The sequence below is a fragment of the Saccopteryx bilineata genome, chromosome 3 (assembly GCF_036850765.1).
Source record: "Saccopteryx bilineata isolate mSacBil1 chromosome 3, mSacBil1_pri_phased_curated, whole genome shotgun sequence".
Classification (NCBI taxonomy): Eukaryota; Metazoa; Chordata; class Mammalia; order Chiroptera; family Emballonuridae; genus Saccopteryx; species Saccopteryx bilineata.
Genome location: NC_089492.1, coordinates 301,852,937 through 301,868,599, shown reverse-complemented (window position 1 = coordinate 301,868,599; position 15,663 = coordinate 301,852,937).

Genomic DNA, 15,663 nt, shown 5'->3' with positions numbered 1-15,663 from the left:
GAAATAGAGTCAGTAGGAAAATGTAAGAGTGACTGAAAATGAAGGGTGTATAAATATCTGGTAAAAATAAAGAGGAGGCCCTGGCCGGTTGGCTCAGCGGTAGAGCATCGGCCTAGCGTGCAGAGGACCCGGGTTCGATTCCCGGCCAGGGCACATAGGAGAAGCGCCCATTTGCTTCTCCACCCCTCCTCCGCGCCTTCCTCTCTGTCTCTCTCTTCTCCTCCCGCAGCCAGGGCTCCATTGGAGCAAAGATGGCCTGGGCACTGGGGATGGCTCTGTGGCCTCTGCCCCAGGCGCTAGAGTGGCTCTGGTCACAACATGGCGACACCCAGGAGGGTCGCAACATGGCGACGCCCAGGATGGGCAGAGCATCGCCCCTTGGTGGACAGAGCGTCGCCCCTGGTGGGCGTGCCGGGTGGATCCCGGTCGGGCGCATGCGGGAGTCTGTCTGACTGTCTCTCCCTGTTTCTAGCTTCAGAAAAATGCAAAAATAAAAAAAATAAATAAAAAAAAAATAAAGAGGAATACTGAATTGTTCAGACAAGAGTATGGACCCTATTACAGAAGAGTAGGACATCCTCGAGATGGTTTGGTAGTTTAACTGGGACACCTTCCTCCTGGTTCAGGGCTCAAACCAGCTTTCACCCCACCCAGCTTAGTGAGACACATGGGGGTTCACAAGCCTTAGGGACAAGAAAACAGAACTAGGCTGAGAGAAAGGAAGAAAATTCAGAGGGACCAGAATGAGGGTCCCACAGAGGCTGTGCCCTGGAGTCAGGTGTTCTCACCCAGTGGGTCCTGTGAGCAGCTCTGGTTTTTTTTTTTTAATAAATAAATTTTTATTTTAATGGGGTGACATCAATAAATCAGGATACATATATTCAAAGAAAACATTTCCAGGTTATCTTGTCATTTAGTTCTGTTGCACACCCATCACCCAAAGGGAGATCGTCCTCCGTCACCCTCTATCCAGTTTTCTTCGTACCCCTCCCCCTCCCCCCGTAACCACCACACTCCTGTCCATGTCTCTTAGTCTCGTTTTTATGTCCCACCAATGTATGGAATCCTGCAGTTCTTGTTTTTTTCTGATTCACTTATTTCACTCTGCATAATGTTATCAAGATTCCACCATTCTGCTGTAAGTGATCCGATGTCCTCATTTCTTCTAGCTGAATAGTATACCATGGTGTATATGTGCCCCATCTTCTTTATCCAGTTTTCTATTTTTTTACAGGGATTAAAAGCTTTTAAGCAAAGTCTTGACCAATACAGCAAGAATCCATAAAAGAGTAGTGTCCTTAACATGTTCACCAAGTCCAAGTTGGCCCCATCAGCATGCCACATCCCTGAGAAATGCAACCCAACCACAGTTCAGTCTGTTAGGAGCTGTCACAGGGAGCAGGAGTCCAGAAAAAGTCCACATCCAGGAAAAGTCTGCATGGTACTGGAGTTGTCACCATTCTATACTTTGCAGCTCATGTCCAAGTCCCAATGACTGCTGCTTCTAGCTGGTAATGATTCAGGTAGACTGGAAAAGCCATCTGCAGCATGTGTGGATATGGAGCTTCTGTTCTCCTCTGCCTGGAGAGATGAGACCAGGTTGCTTTTCCCTGGAGCTCTGCGACTGTGGCATGGTAAAGAGAACCTTGGAATACACTAAGCTGGGTGGCAAAGGTAGATTCATAATAGAAGTTGGCAAAAGGGGGAAAGAGAGCTCTAAATTAGGAGTAGGTCCCAGCCTGAAATATGAGTGGGGCATTGAGGTAGGAGGGATAAAAGAAACACTATATATTAAGCAAAGCAGCAGAAAATAGGACTATCAAAACCCACAACAGAGATCTTTGAGGGAAGAATAAAAAAACCTGACTATTCAGGCAAAACATAGTTAAGTGGCCCTTGTGCAAATGAGATCAGTTTACCTGCTTCTTGGAAGAAATACCCTAGGCTCGTCCACAGTGTTGTAGATGGGGCCGATGGCCCTGGGCACCTTCAGCCTTCAGTGGCAAACCCCAGCATTCTGGGCAAGGTTAGGTCATAGGTGGCTGGAGCAGGGCTGGAAGAGACTGAACCCTCCCTTAGAGGAGCGAGGGGGAAGCCTACCTTCCAGTGTCCCTGTTTCCTCACAGCAGATGCTTGTAAGCCTGGCAGGTTTTAGCTCAATGACCTTCCTTTCCTCTATTGAAGCAGGATCCAGATGGCATCCTATGAGACCCCTTTGGGGCATTTGAGCCTTTAAGGGTGTATCCTAAAAGCTGGTAGTTCCCCTGATCTCTACTGGGCTTTTTCTGCCTCTAGGTATCTTAAAAGCCATGCTCAGAAGATCTCGCTGAGGGGTTTGAGGATCCCCATCTGCCTATATAAATCTTTTCCATATATCTGGAGCTATTTGGAAAAAGACAAAACAGTGTTATTAACTGGATCAAATAAAGAAGGTAGTAGTTTGCAGGTGAAAAAGATTTGGTGTCTCCTGTTCATCAGCATTCAAAAGAAATGTAATTATTTTAAGTAAAAAGTATGATATGGTAGACCCGTAGGAATTCCAGAATATGACTACCCCCTTTAAAAAAATTTTTTTTAATTGACTTTAAAATTTTTGCTGAGTACACTTTAATAATACCTTAACTTTAAAGATTGTAAGCATGACAAAATACAGTGAATGCCTTTGCTCCATATGCAGGAGCATTTTCAGTTTAGCCAGTTTAGGAAATCCAATAATAGAACAACGCATACAGACAATGAGCTATAACATGCTTAGCAGCCTCTCCTGTTCTGACAGAGTTTGCTATAGATCCGGAATATGTATCCACTGTAATGTGGACATATGACTGTTTGCCAAATGAAGGTATATGAATAACATCCATCTCCCAAAGTTGTCCTGGTAGGGGTCCTTGAGGGTTAACTCCAAATGAAGGGGCAGTATAGTACCCCTTGGACAGGATTTCCCAATCTGCCGTGCTACTTCCCGAGAAAGTTGAAACTGTTTACACAGGGCTGCAGCGTTCTGGTGATGAATAGTATGAGACTGACTTGCTCGGTCTATCATCATTGCTCTATATAATTTTCTTTTGGGTAGCTTGATCAACAAGGGCATTCCTAGGCCCTGGCCAGTTGGCTCAGTGGTAGAGATTGGCCTGGTGTGCAGGATTCCCGGGTTTGATTCCCAGTCTGAGCACACAGAAGAAGCATCCATCTATTTCTCCACCCCTCCCCCTCTTTTTCCTCTCTGTCTCTCTCTTCCCCTCCCGCAGCCAAGGCTCCACCGGAGCAAAGCCACCCCGGACACTAAGGACGGCCCCATGGCCTCTGCCTCAGTCACTAGAATGGCTCTGGTTGCAACAGAGCAACACCCCAGATGGACAGAGCATTTCCCCCTGGTAGGTATGCCAGGTGGATCCCGGTCAGGCACATGTGGGAGTCTGTCTGACTGCCTCCCCATTTCCATCTTCAGAAAAATACAAAAAATAAATAAATAAATAAAATACAACAATAAAAAAAAAAGAAAAGAAAAGAAAAAAGAAAAAAAAAAGGGCATTTCCTTGTGCTAAAGCTCCAGGGAGCATGGAGTAAGCTTGAGTATGTCCTATGAAACATGGAGCTCTATGTTGACATATAAGTCTTTGAAAAAGAAGGAACTGTTGAAATAGTTTATCAGCATTTGTCCCTAAGGCAGCAGTCTTTATAGTGGAAACACCATAAGTAAATATTTGCTGTCTGTCTATAGATTAAAGGGGGAATATGGCAAATGCTGAAGAGCCATGCTCTTTGTGCCCCTCCCCTCCCCCAAACCCCTCCCTCTCCTCCCCCCACCCTGTACTCCCAACACTGTTGTCCATATCTCTGAGTCTCATCTTTATGTCCCACCTATGTATGGAATCCTATAGTTCTTAGTTTTTTCTGATTTACTTCTTTCGCTCAGTATAATGTTATCAAGGCCCATCCATGTTGTTGTAAAAGATCCTATGTCATCATTTCTTATGGCTGAGTAGTATTCCATAGTATATATATACCAAAGCTTTTTAATCCACTCGTCCTCTGATGGACACTTGGGCTGTTTCCAGATCTTTGCTATTGTGAACAATGCTGACATAACCATGGGGGTGCATTTCTTCTTTTCAAACAGTGCTATGGTGTTCTTGGGGTATATTCCTAACAGTGGTATAGCTGGGTCAAAAGGCAGTTCAATTTTTAATTTCTTGAGGAATCTCCATACTGTTTTCCACAGTGGCTGCACCAGTCTGCATTCCCACCAGCAGTGCAGGAGGGTTCCCTTTTCTCCACATCCTCGCCAGCACTTATTCTGTGTTGTTTTATTGATGAGCGCCATTCTGACTGGTGTGAGGTGATATCTCATTGTGGTTTTAATTTGCATTTCTCTAATCATTAGTGATGTTGAACATTTTTTCATATGCCTATTGGCCATCTGTGTATCCTCTTTGGAGAAGTGTCTATTCATTTCTTTTGCCCATTTTTGGATTAGATTGTTTGTCTTCCTGGTATTAAGTTTTACAAGTTCTTTATAAATTTTGGTTATTAACCTCTTATCAGACGCAATGTCAAATATATTCTCCCATTGTGTAGTTTGTCTTTTTATTCTGTTCTTATTGTCTTTAGCTGTGCAGAAGCTTTTTAGTTTGATAAAGTCCCATTTGTTTATCCTGTCTTTTATTTCACTTGCCTGTGGAGACAAATCAGCAAATATATTGCTGCGAGAGATATCAGAGAGCTTACTGCCTATGTTTTCTTCTAAGATGCTTATGGTTTCACATCTTACATTTAAGTCTTTTATCCATTTTGAGTTTATTTTTGTGAGTGGTGTAAGTTGGTGGTCTAGTTTCATTTTTTTGCAGGTAGCTGTCCAATTTTCCCAACACCATTTGTTGAAGAGGCTGTCTTTACTCCATTGTATTTCCTTACCTCCTTTGTCAAATATCAGTTGTCCATAGAGCTGTAGGCTTATTTCTGGGTTCTCTGTTCTGTTCCATTGATCTATGTGCCTGTTCTTATGCCAGTACCATGCTGTTTTGAGTACAATGGCCTTATAATATAACTTGATATCTGGAAGTGTGATACCTCCCGCTTTATTCTTCCTTTTCAAGATTGCTGAGGCTATTCGTGTTCTCTTTTGGTTCCATATAAATTTTTGGAATATGTGGTCTATATCTTTGAAGTAAGTCATTGGTATTTTAATCGGTATTGCATTGAATTTATAAATTGCTTTGGGTAATATAGACATTTTAATGATGTTTATTCTTCCTAACCATGAGCACGGTATATGCCTCCACTTATTCGTATCTTTCCTGATTTCTTTTATCAATGTTTTATAATTTTCCAAGTACAAGTCTTTAATCTCCTTGGTTAGATTTATTCCTAGGTACTTTATTTTTTTGGTTGCAATGGTAAAGGGGATTGACTCCTTGATTTCTCTTTCTGACAGTTCATTATTAGTGTATAAAAATGCCTCTGATTTCTGACTATTGATTTTATATCCTGCCACCTTGCTGAATTCATTTATCAGGTCTAATAGTTTTTTGACTGAGATTTTAGGGTTTTCTATATACAATATCATGTCATCTGCAAATAATGATAGTTTCACTTCTTCTTTTCCAACTTGAATGCCTTTTATTTCTTTTTCTTGTCTGATTGCTGTGGCTAGGACTTCCAGAACAATGTTGAATAAGAGTGGTGAAAGGGGGCACCCCTGCCTTGTTCCTGATCTTAAGGGGATTGCTTTTAATTTTTGCCCATTGAGTATGATGTTGGCTGTGGGTTTGTCATAGATGGCCTTTATCATGTTGAGGTATGTTCCCTGTATTCCCACTTTGCAAGAGTTTTGATCATGAATGGGTGCTGGATTTTATCAAATGCTTTTTCTGCATCTATTGAAATTATCATGTGATTTTTCTCCTTTCTTTTGTTTATGTGATGAATCACATTGATTGATTTGCGAATATTGTACCAGCCTTGCCTCCCAAGAATAAATCCCACTTGATCATGGTGTATGGTTGTTTTCATATATTGCTGGATTCGGTTTGCTAATATTTCATTGAGGATTTTTGCATCTAAGTTTATCAGGGATATTGGCCTATAATTTTCTTTTTTTGTGTTGTCTTTGCCTGGTTTTGGAATCAGAATTATGCTCACCTCATAAAAGGAGTTTGGAAGTCTTCCTTCCTCTTGAATTTTTTGAAATAACTTGAGAAGGATAGGAGTTAGTTCTTCTTTGAATATTTGGTAGAATTTACTTGTGAAGCAATCAGGCCCAGGACTTTCCTTTTTTGGGAGTTTTTTGATAGCTGTTTCAATCTCATTTGTTGTAATTGGTCTGTTTAGGTTTTCTGATTCTTCCAGAATGATTTTTGGAAGATTATATGATTCAAGGAATTTGTCCATTTCATCTAGGTTGTCTAGTTTTTTGGTGTACAGCTCTTCATAGTATTTTCTTATAATATTTTGTATTTCTGTTGTGTCAGTTGTTCTTTCTCCATTCTCATTTCTAATTTTATTTATTTCAGTCCTCTCTCTCTTTTTCTTGGTGTGTCTCATTAAAGGTTCATCAATCTTGTTTACCTTTTCAAAGAACCAGCTCCTGGTTTCATTGATCCTCTGTATTGTTTCTTTAGCCTCTATGTCATTTATTTCTGCTCTGATCTTTATTATTTCCTTCCTTCTACTAGCTCTGGGCTTTACTTGCTGTTCTTTTTCTAGTTCTTTTAGATGCAGGGTTAAGTTGTTTATTTGAGCTTTTTCTAGCTTCTTGAGGTATGCCTGTAATGCTATAAACTTCCCTCTCAGGACTGCTTTTGCTGTGTCCCATAAATTTTGAGTTGATGTATGCTCATTATCGTTTGTTTCTAGGAATTTTTAAATTTCTTCTTTGATCTCAATGTGAACCCATTTGTTATTTAATAATATGCTATTTAGTTTCCAAGTGTTTGAATGTTTTTCAATTTTTCTATTGTGGTTGATTTCTAGTTTAATGCCATTGTGATCAGAGAAAGTGCTCGATATGATTTCAATCTTCTTAAATTTGTTGAGACCGCTTTTGTGCCCTAACATGTGGTCTATTCTAGAGAATGTACCATGAGCGCTTGAAAGAATGTATATTCTGCTGTTTTAGGGCGAAAGGTTTTGAAGATATCTATTAAATTGAGTTGATCTAATATGTCCTTTAAGTCTGCTGTTTCTTTGTTAACTTTCTTTCTTTAGGGTCTATCTAATGATGATAATGGGGTATTGAAATCCCCTACTATTATAGTATTGCTGTTGATCTCGCTTTTTAAGAACATCAAAGTCTGCTTTATATATTTAGGTGCTCCTATATTAGGTGCGTAGCTATTTATAATGGTTATATCTTCCTTTTGGATTGCTCCCTTTATCATTATGTAGTGACCTTCTTTATCTCTAACTATGGTCTTTGTTTTAAAGTCCATTTTGTCTGATATAAGTATTGCTACCCCAGCTTTTTTTCATTTCCATTTGCGTGAAATATTTTTTTCATCCTTTTATCTTCAGTCTGTGTGCATCTTTTGATTTAAGGTGTGTCTCCTGTAGACAGCATATGTATGGGTCCTGTTTTCTTATCCACGCAGCTACCCTATGTCTCTTGATAGGATCATTTAATCCATTAACATTTAAGGTTATTACTGATATGTAATTGTTTATTGCCATTTTTTCTTTAAAACTGTTTTTCTCTTTTGTTATATTCTTTTTTCCTTTGATCTGTTTACAACAGATCCCTTAGCATTTCTTGCAGCCTTGGTTTGGTTGCAGTGAATTCCTTGAGGGTTTTTTTTGTCTGTAAAGCTTTTTATTTCTCCTTCAATTTTAAATGATAGCCTTGCTGGATAAAGTAGTCTTGGTTGTAGGTTCTTTTCCTGCATTACTTTGAATATTTCTTGCCATTCCCTTCTGGCCTCAAGTGTTTCTGTTGAGAAGTCAGAAGTCATCCTTATGGGGGCTCCTTTGTAGGTGATAGTCTTTTTTTCTCTAGCAGCTTTTAATATCTTCTCTTTATCATTTAGCTTTGGTATTTTAATTATGATGTGTCTTGGTGTTGGTTTCTTTGGTTTCTCCTTAATGGAGTTCTCTAATCTTCCTGAACATGTGAAATGTTTTCCTGCCTTAATTGGGGGAAGTTTTCTGCTATGATATGTTTGAACAAAGTCTCTATCCCTTGTTCTTTCTCTTCTTCTTCAGGAACCCCTATGATGCGGATGTTTTTTCTCTTCATGTTGTCACAGAGCTCTCTTAGAGTTTCCTCCGACTTTTTGAGTCTCTTTTCTTTTCTCTGCTCTGCTTCCATGCCTTTATTTATCGTGTCCTCTAACTCGCTGATTTGATTCTCTGCTTCATCCATCCTGCTTTTAATTCCTTCCATTGTATTCTTTATTTCAGATATTGTATTTGTTATTTCTGACTGATTCTTTTTTATTATTTCAATGTCCTTTTTTATATTTGTTATCTCTTTATTTAGGTTTTTGTAATGGCCATCTATGGTTGTTCTAATATCTTTGAGCATCCTAACAATCGTTATTTTAAACTCTGCATCTGGTAATTTGGTTATATCTGATTCACTTAGGTCCTTTTCTGGGGATTTCTCTTGGTTTATTTGTGTTGCATTTCTCTACCTCCGCATTTTCTCTTCACGAGAGTGGCTGTGATCATGCGCTTGGGTGTACAAGCGTTGGTGGCCTTGGCCTTTGCTCTGCCCCCGTGTGTGACGTTATGCTCGGTCCTGAGGGCACTGGCGAGCACCTTTGCTCAGCTGCGGGTCTCCACTTGTTTCCGGGCTTTTGCTCTGCCCTTGCAGGAGGAGCCCATTCGAGGGACGGCTGCTAGCCTTGGCTCTACCACCGGGCAGGACTGCATGCCCAAACTCAGCTCAGTAGCGGAACTCTGCTTCTTCTGGGCTTTTGGCACCACCCCCACGGGAGGAGCCGGCTACCAAGTCAGACCAAGCCTGGGTTGCACGGGCGGGGCAAGGCTGTGCTCCTGCGCCCTTGCTCAGAGGCTGGTCTCCATCCTTTCTGGGGTTCCCGCCCTTCTTCTGCAGGCTGGACTACAGGCTGCCGGCAGCTGAGCTTGATCGCTTTTGCACGCCCCCTTCTCCCCAGCCGGGCAAGATTGAGCTCACACCTGAGCCCAGTGGTGGCCAGCTGGGTTCTGCCCCTGCCAGCAGAACCGCGCTTTTGTCTCCCACTGCTGCCTGCCCTCTGGCAAGTCCTCAGCCGAGTGGGTGGGGGCATTGCAGCTCGGACCCTAAGACTCACTACTGTAGACCCAAAAGCTCCCTCCTTCTATGCGACTCTGCTCTGAGTGCCATGCGGGAACTTGTTTGGCTGGTCTCCTGCTTCCCTTTGCTGGTATTGCTGTTTCCGGGGAAAATATTCACTTCAGCTTTGGGGAGTGACTCGTCCCAGGGGTTAAGGTGACTATCTCCCAAAATGTTTCTCCCTGTGCCTCCTAGATTGCACTCTCTTCCTGTTACTCTGGTCCTCTCCTCTCTCCCTGTCCCCAGGAGCCCTGGGTGAGTGGTTGTGAGAGAGTTCTGTGTGGTCCCTTTAAGAAGGATCCTGGGTCTGAGAAATCAGACTCTTTCTCACAAACAGAATCCTGACTTGTTTCCAGCTAAATACTGTCCTTATGCCTCTTCTGGGCTCTGGGGCTGCAGGCTGGGGCTTTGTTCCTGGGACTCAGGACCCTTCCCCCTCTGCTAAACTCACTTCCCACCACGTGAGTCTCTCCCTGTTGCTGTTCGCTCTGGGGAGCTGGGCAGCCCTGTCTGCGTTTCTGCTTTTCCTACCAGTCTTGGTGTGGCTTCTTCAGTGTTCCTTCATTGAAGAGTCCTCTTAGTTTAGTCCGAAGTTGGTTTTTCCAGATGCTAGTTCTTAAAATTAGTTTGTAATCCACTTTGGTTCTGGGAGGTAGATGTTGGTATGTCCACCTACTCCAGCACCATCTTGTCCCTATGAGCAGGTCTGGGTTTGAACTTTATCACAGCTCTCATGAACTTCCAGCAGATCCTGAATCCCGCATGAGTAGCCACACCCTCCCCCACTGCCCTTCTGACCTGGCTCAGATTATTACACCCCACTCAGAGCCCTGCTTTTTGTCTCCACGGGTGACCTGCTCATCCTTGTCCTCTCCCTCCCTCCCAGCCCACTCTGTCCCCTATACATGGCTTGGGCAGGGAGACATGCCTGGGGGCTCAGCCTGCCTGAGACCTTTTCTATCACCCTGAGAAAAGCCCAAGATGTGACCAAGACTCAGGGTCCTTGTGTCAGCAGGGAAATCCATCTGCAGAGATGAGAATTCAGGCACCTGGAGTGGGCATGGGGTGGTCTTTGTGGGAGAGGGTGGTGGAAATGTTCTCAGACTGGGTTGTGGTGATGGCTGCACAGCTCTGTAGGTTTCCTACAGACAGTGACATACACACTTAAACCAGGGGACTGTGATGTGTGTGATGTCCTCATAGTGGTCCCTGAGACCCTGCTCTTCTTTCTCCTAAGAACCCCGCCTGCATCCTCCATCAGGGCTGAGCCAGGGTCTGTGATCCCCAGAGGACATCCTGTGACCATCTTGTGTTGGGTCCCAACTTGGACTGATATCTTCCATCTGGAGGACAAGAATTATTGTACTGCTTATTAGGAAGAGAAAGTTAAGTATTTACATGGGTCACAGGGGACAGAGGCCAAATTTCTCATTCTTGCCATGAGTGAGAACACTGCTGGTCCTTATCACTCCCTCTATTATTTACATGGAACACACACCTGGTCTCTGCGCAGTGAGTTCCTGGAGCTTAAGGTGATAGATGAGCACGTGTCTGCTCTGCCCTCAGGTTTGCAGTAGGTCCCTGCACCCTGTCCCCAGCTGTGTGTCTGTCCTCAGGCTCTCTCTCCTGCTGACCCCCCCCCACCCTGTGGCTCCCTGCCCTCTGCACGGGTGATCCTCAACCTTCACACCTGGCTCAGGGCCTGGAGCCCTGTTCCCCTCTGGACCCCGTGGTGATATCAATACTCAGCCCAGCCTCAGAGTGGGCACAGAGCTAACCCTGGTGGGCTGGGTGGATATTGGGGACCGAAAAATAAACAGGGTATGTTGCAGTCTGAATATCTAGGGGACAGAGGTGTTGGGCCCAACCCCCCATCTCACTTGCCTGATTGAGTTGCAAGAGGCTGTGCTTGATTTTCACTTGTCCCCCCCATATTCCCTGGTAGGGCTGGAAGCTAGTTTCCTATTGATGTAAAGTTTGATTTGACTAGTATGGTGGGGGTTGTTTTTGAGTTGCCTTGGAAACTTAATTGGATTGCTAATGGACCACATTTTAGCCAGGAATAAAGACAGATGTCTTTCTGGGGGAGCCATGTTGTGGCTCAGGAACAGTAGTGACTATTGGCAAGCCATGGAGTCCTCCCAAACCCATTTAGTGTGTGTGTGTGTGTATGTATATATATATATATATATATATATATATATATATATATATATATATATCTTTAAGTCTCTGTCTATCTTAAATTCAATTTCATACCTTTTCCGGCTCAAGACCCCGGAATAGACTCATCACGGCTGGATTGCAACAGTTGGCACCCAACGTGGGGCATCAAGAAAGGAAAAAAATAGAGGTAATGAAAACTCCCAGAGGTGTGCACATAAGTAAGTATAAAGCTTTTAAAAAGTGAAGCTTTAAAGTAGAGTTTGGGGGGAAAGTATAATAGTAATTTGGGAGAAAAATAACTAAGGAACAAATAGGTTCAAAAGTGAGGGACCTTTTTCTTTTTGTACAAATGTTTTTGTTTGAGAAGAAGTTGTTTGACCAGAATAAGGTAGAAATAGAAGGATATTAATATGAGAGCTTGGCATCTGAGAATAACTCAGGAAAGAATGAGAAAATCGTTACTGTGGCCATTTTAAACTTTGGGCCTCTGCTGCCCTCTGCTGGGTTTTTTTTTATGATTATCGGGCTGATTCCAGAACCTGTAGTTCAAACTCTTCACCCCAGGTGGGGATGATGAGTCAAGAGCGGGTAGAGTGACACAGACAAGGCCACTGGGGAACTAGGGTTAGTGCTAGCCTTGCGGCTCATCTTGCCCCATGCCTTTGAGGTGAAGTGAGCAGGCGGAGGGGAAGCAGTGGCTTTCCAGGTCAGCATGGCACAAAAGACACAAATGCTGCTGGAGAGGGCTCTGGCTGGTGCTTGAAATCTGCATGCAAGAGGTGCAAGGCAGGGAAGGCATGCCCCAAAATACAAAGCTCCAGATGCAGCCAAGTTCCATGTTGTGCAAGCAGGTGGCACCGTGATGGGTGTGGCAGGCTTGGGGCCATGGCGCTAGGGCAGGCTGACCATGTGCAGGCGGTGTGTGGCACTGCCCATGAGGCCCAGCCCCGAAAGGCCCCAGGAGGCAAGATCAGGGAGTTGAATGGGAAAGCCTCACTCTCCCTGGTAAACTAAGTCTGCTACTCAACTAGGGTTGAGAAGAAGAGATTTAGGCTGCCAGACATAGCAGCTATTAGAATTTGAGAATAATTAGAAGACTCGGATGCTCTTTAAAGTTGTATTATTATCTAATTTTCTTTAATGTTTTAGCTACAATACTCTAAACTATCACTCTATTTATTTCCTATTCCATGCCTGGCAAGAGGGCAAAGGGAATGCCATTTTCAGTATGGCTAAACAGAATCTCATGCAGCCGCCTTGACATTTCTTGAAGAAAGTACTGTTTGGCTTTATCCTTATTATATTCCTATCAAAATAGCCCTGAGTAAGATCAAGCAGGCCACTTTCCAGTCTCTAAACTTCCAGGTTTTACTCCACTTATGTAATTCTTGTTTGTGAAGTCTTTGCTTAATGTCTAAATGTGATTTTTAAGGCCTAAATTAAGTTCTTGCATGCAAAAGTTGGAAATGCTGGCTCCAATATTGAAAAAACAATAAGGTTCTATTTCTACAAGTTTAAATTTTTAATTGGAAAAAGAAAAGCACATCATTTAAATTTAAATAGAATGAAATGTGGATCCCAAAGACTGGCTAATTTAGCCAGGCTGCTCCAATCTAAAGTTGCAGCAGCTACAAGGCTTGGAGCAGCATGGATTTGCATAATAAAAATGTAAATTTTTTACTATAGGGATATAATGAAAGTTACACTGGAATTTTTCAGCCTTAATATACTCTTTAAATTGCCTATTAATTGATAGGATAGAGATGTTTTGAAAAATACAGGAGCATTACTAATAAGTCCTAATAATTTGTCAGTGCTCAAATGTCTAATCAAGGATTTTTGCCCACTAAGGGATTACAGTCTAAAAATTTAGCATAGCGACTTTAGCAGCTCCTGCTACACCTATAATGCATTGTGCAGACCAAATTACTTAGAAATAAAATAATCCTGTATAGGTAGATCAGTAGATCCTTTTTCAGGAGAAACTTAAGGCAGCTGCTCAATTGGTACAAGAGCAGTTACAGCTTGGGCACATTGAACCTTCTAATAGTCCATAGAATATGCCTATATTTGTTATTAAAAAGAAATCAAGAAACTAGAGGCTATTACAAGATTTAAGAGCAATAAATAAAACTATAGAGATTATAGGTCCTCTCCAGCTAGGACTTCCCTCTATGATATTCTTGTTTCTTATCTAGATAAAGACACTGTGCTGACCATTTTGCAACAATTAGAATATTCTTTAAAAGAATCAGGACTTTATATAACTCCTAAGAAAATACAGCAATCTTTACCTATCTGTTATTTAGGATTATGAGATGACAAATTTGTCCATGGAAACTAGAATTTAAAACGAATCATTTGCAAACTTTAAATGGTTTCCAGAAATTGTTAAGAGGCAACAATTGGTTTAGACCTTCCTTGAAATTAACTACCGGGGAACTGAAGCCACTTTTTGATATTCTTAGAGGCTCAGCTGCACCAGCTTCTCCTCAGCTACTTACAGCTGCAGAACAGCAAGCTTTACAGCTTGTAGGAAAGGCCTTGCAGCAATCACAACTAAAATGCATAAATCCTGAAGAATCAACTACTTCACTAAATTTATCCCTTGAGTTACACTCCAATGGGACTATTGTGGCAAGCTTCAGGTCCTATTGAATGGAATCATTTAGCTCAGGGGTCGGGAAACTTTTTGGCTGAGAGAGCCATGAATGCCACATATTTTAAAATGTAATTCCATGAGAGCTATACGATGACTGTGTACGTTATGCATTATCCAATAAAAATTTGGTGTTGTCCCGGAAGACAGCTGTGACTGGCTCCATCTACCCACAACCATGAACATGAGCAGTAGGAAATGAATGGATTGTAATACATGAAAATGTTTTATATTTTTAACATTATTATTTTTTTATTAAAGATTTTTTTTGCAAGCCAGATGCAGCCATCAAAAGAGCCACATCTGGCTTACGAGCCATAGGTTCCCAAACCCTGATTAACTGTTACTCCTAAGAAAGTTTTATCTTCATATTTTGATCTTATTGCCTCCTTAATTATATCAAAGGGCATAGGTGACTTTTAAAGCTTATAAGTTTTGAGCCTCAAATTATTGCTGTTCCTTTTTCAAAAGATCAACAACAATGGCTCTGGGAAACTTCCACAAAATGGCAAATTGCTTTTGCAAATTCTACAGGTCAAATTGATTCTTGCTACCCAGCTAATAAAATAGTTCAATTTTCATTAGTTACTACATTTGTCTTTCCTAAGACAAATGTTAATGAGTTCATTTCTGAAGCACCGACAGCCTTACTGATGGGAGCAGCTCAGGAATGGCAGGCTTAAAAATTAATAGACAAATTTATACTGAAACAGTCACCTTAAAATCAGCTGAAAGAGTAGAATTACATGCAATTAACATGGCTTTTCAACATTTGCCATGTTCCTCCTTTAATCTGTATATGGACAGATAATATTTACTTATGATTGTTTCCACTATAGAGACTGCTGTCTTAGAGACAACTGCTAATAAGAACCTATTTCAGCAATTTCTCCTTCTTTAAAAACTTGTATGTCAACATAGAGCTCAATATTTTATGGGACATATTTGAGCTCACTCCATGCTCCCTGGAGCTTTAGCACAGGGGTATGCCCTTGCTGCAGACTGTTAAATCCTGTCCAAAGTGTCCTATACTACAATCTGTCCCCTCATTAAGAGCTAACCCTCGAAGAATCCTACCAGGAACCTTAGCAAATGAATGTTACTCATATACCTTCATTTGACAAATAGTCCTTTGTCCACGTTACAGTGGGTACTTATTGTAAATTTATAGCAGCCTCTCCCAGAACAAGTAAGGCTACTAAGCATGTTTTATGTCTTTGTTTGTATGTATTTTCTATTTTAGGACTTCCTAAACTGATTAAAACTGACAATACTCCTACATATGTAGAAAAAGCATTTACTATATTTTGTCAAACCTTTCAAATTACTGGTATTTCTTACAATCCTCAAAATCAAGTATTATAAAGTATACCCAGCAAGTATTTAAAAGTCAATTTGAAAAATATATAAAAGGGGAAGTTATGTCTGGAACTCTTGTAAATCTTCTTTATCATGCTTTTTACTTTAAAATATTTATTTTGAATGCTGACGTAAAGGGTTATTCAGCAGCAGAGAGACTCTGGAATCCTACAAAAGACACCAAACCTCTTTCTCTTTCAAACTTCTA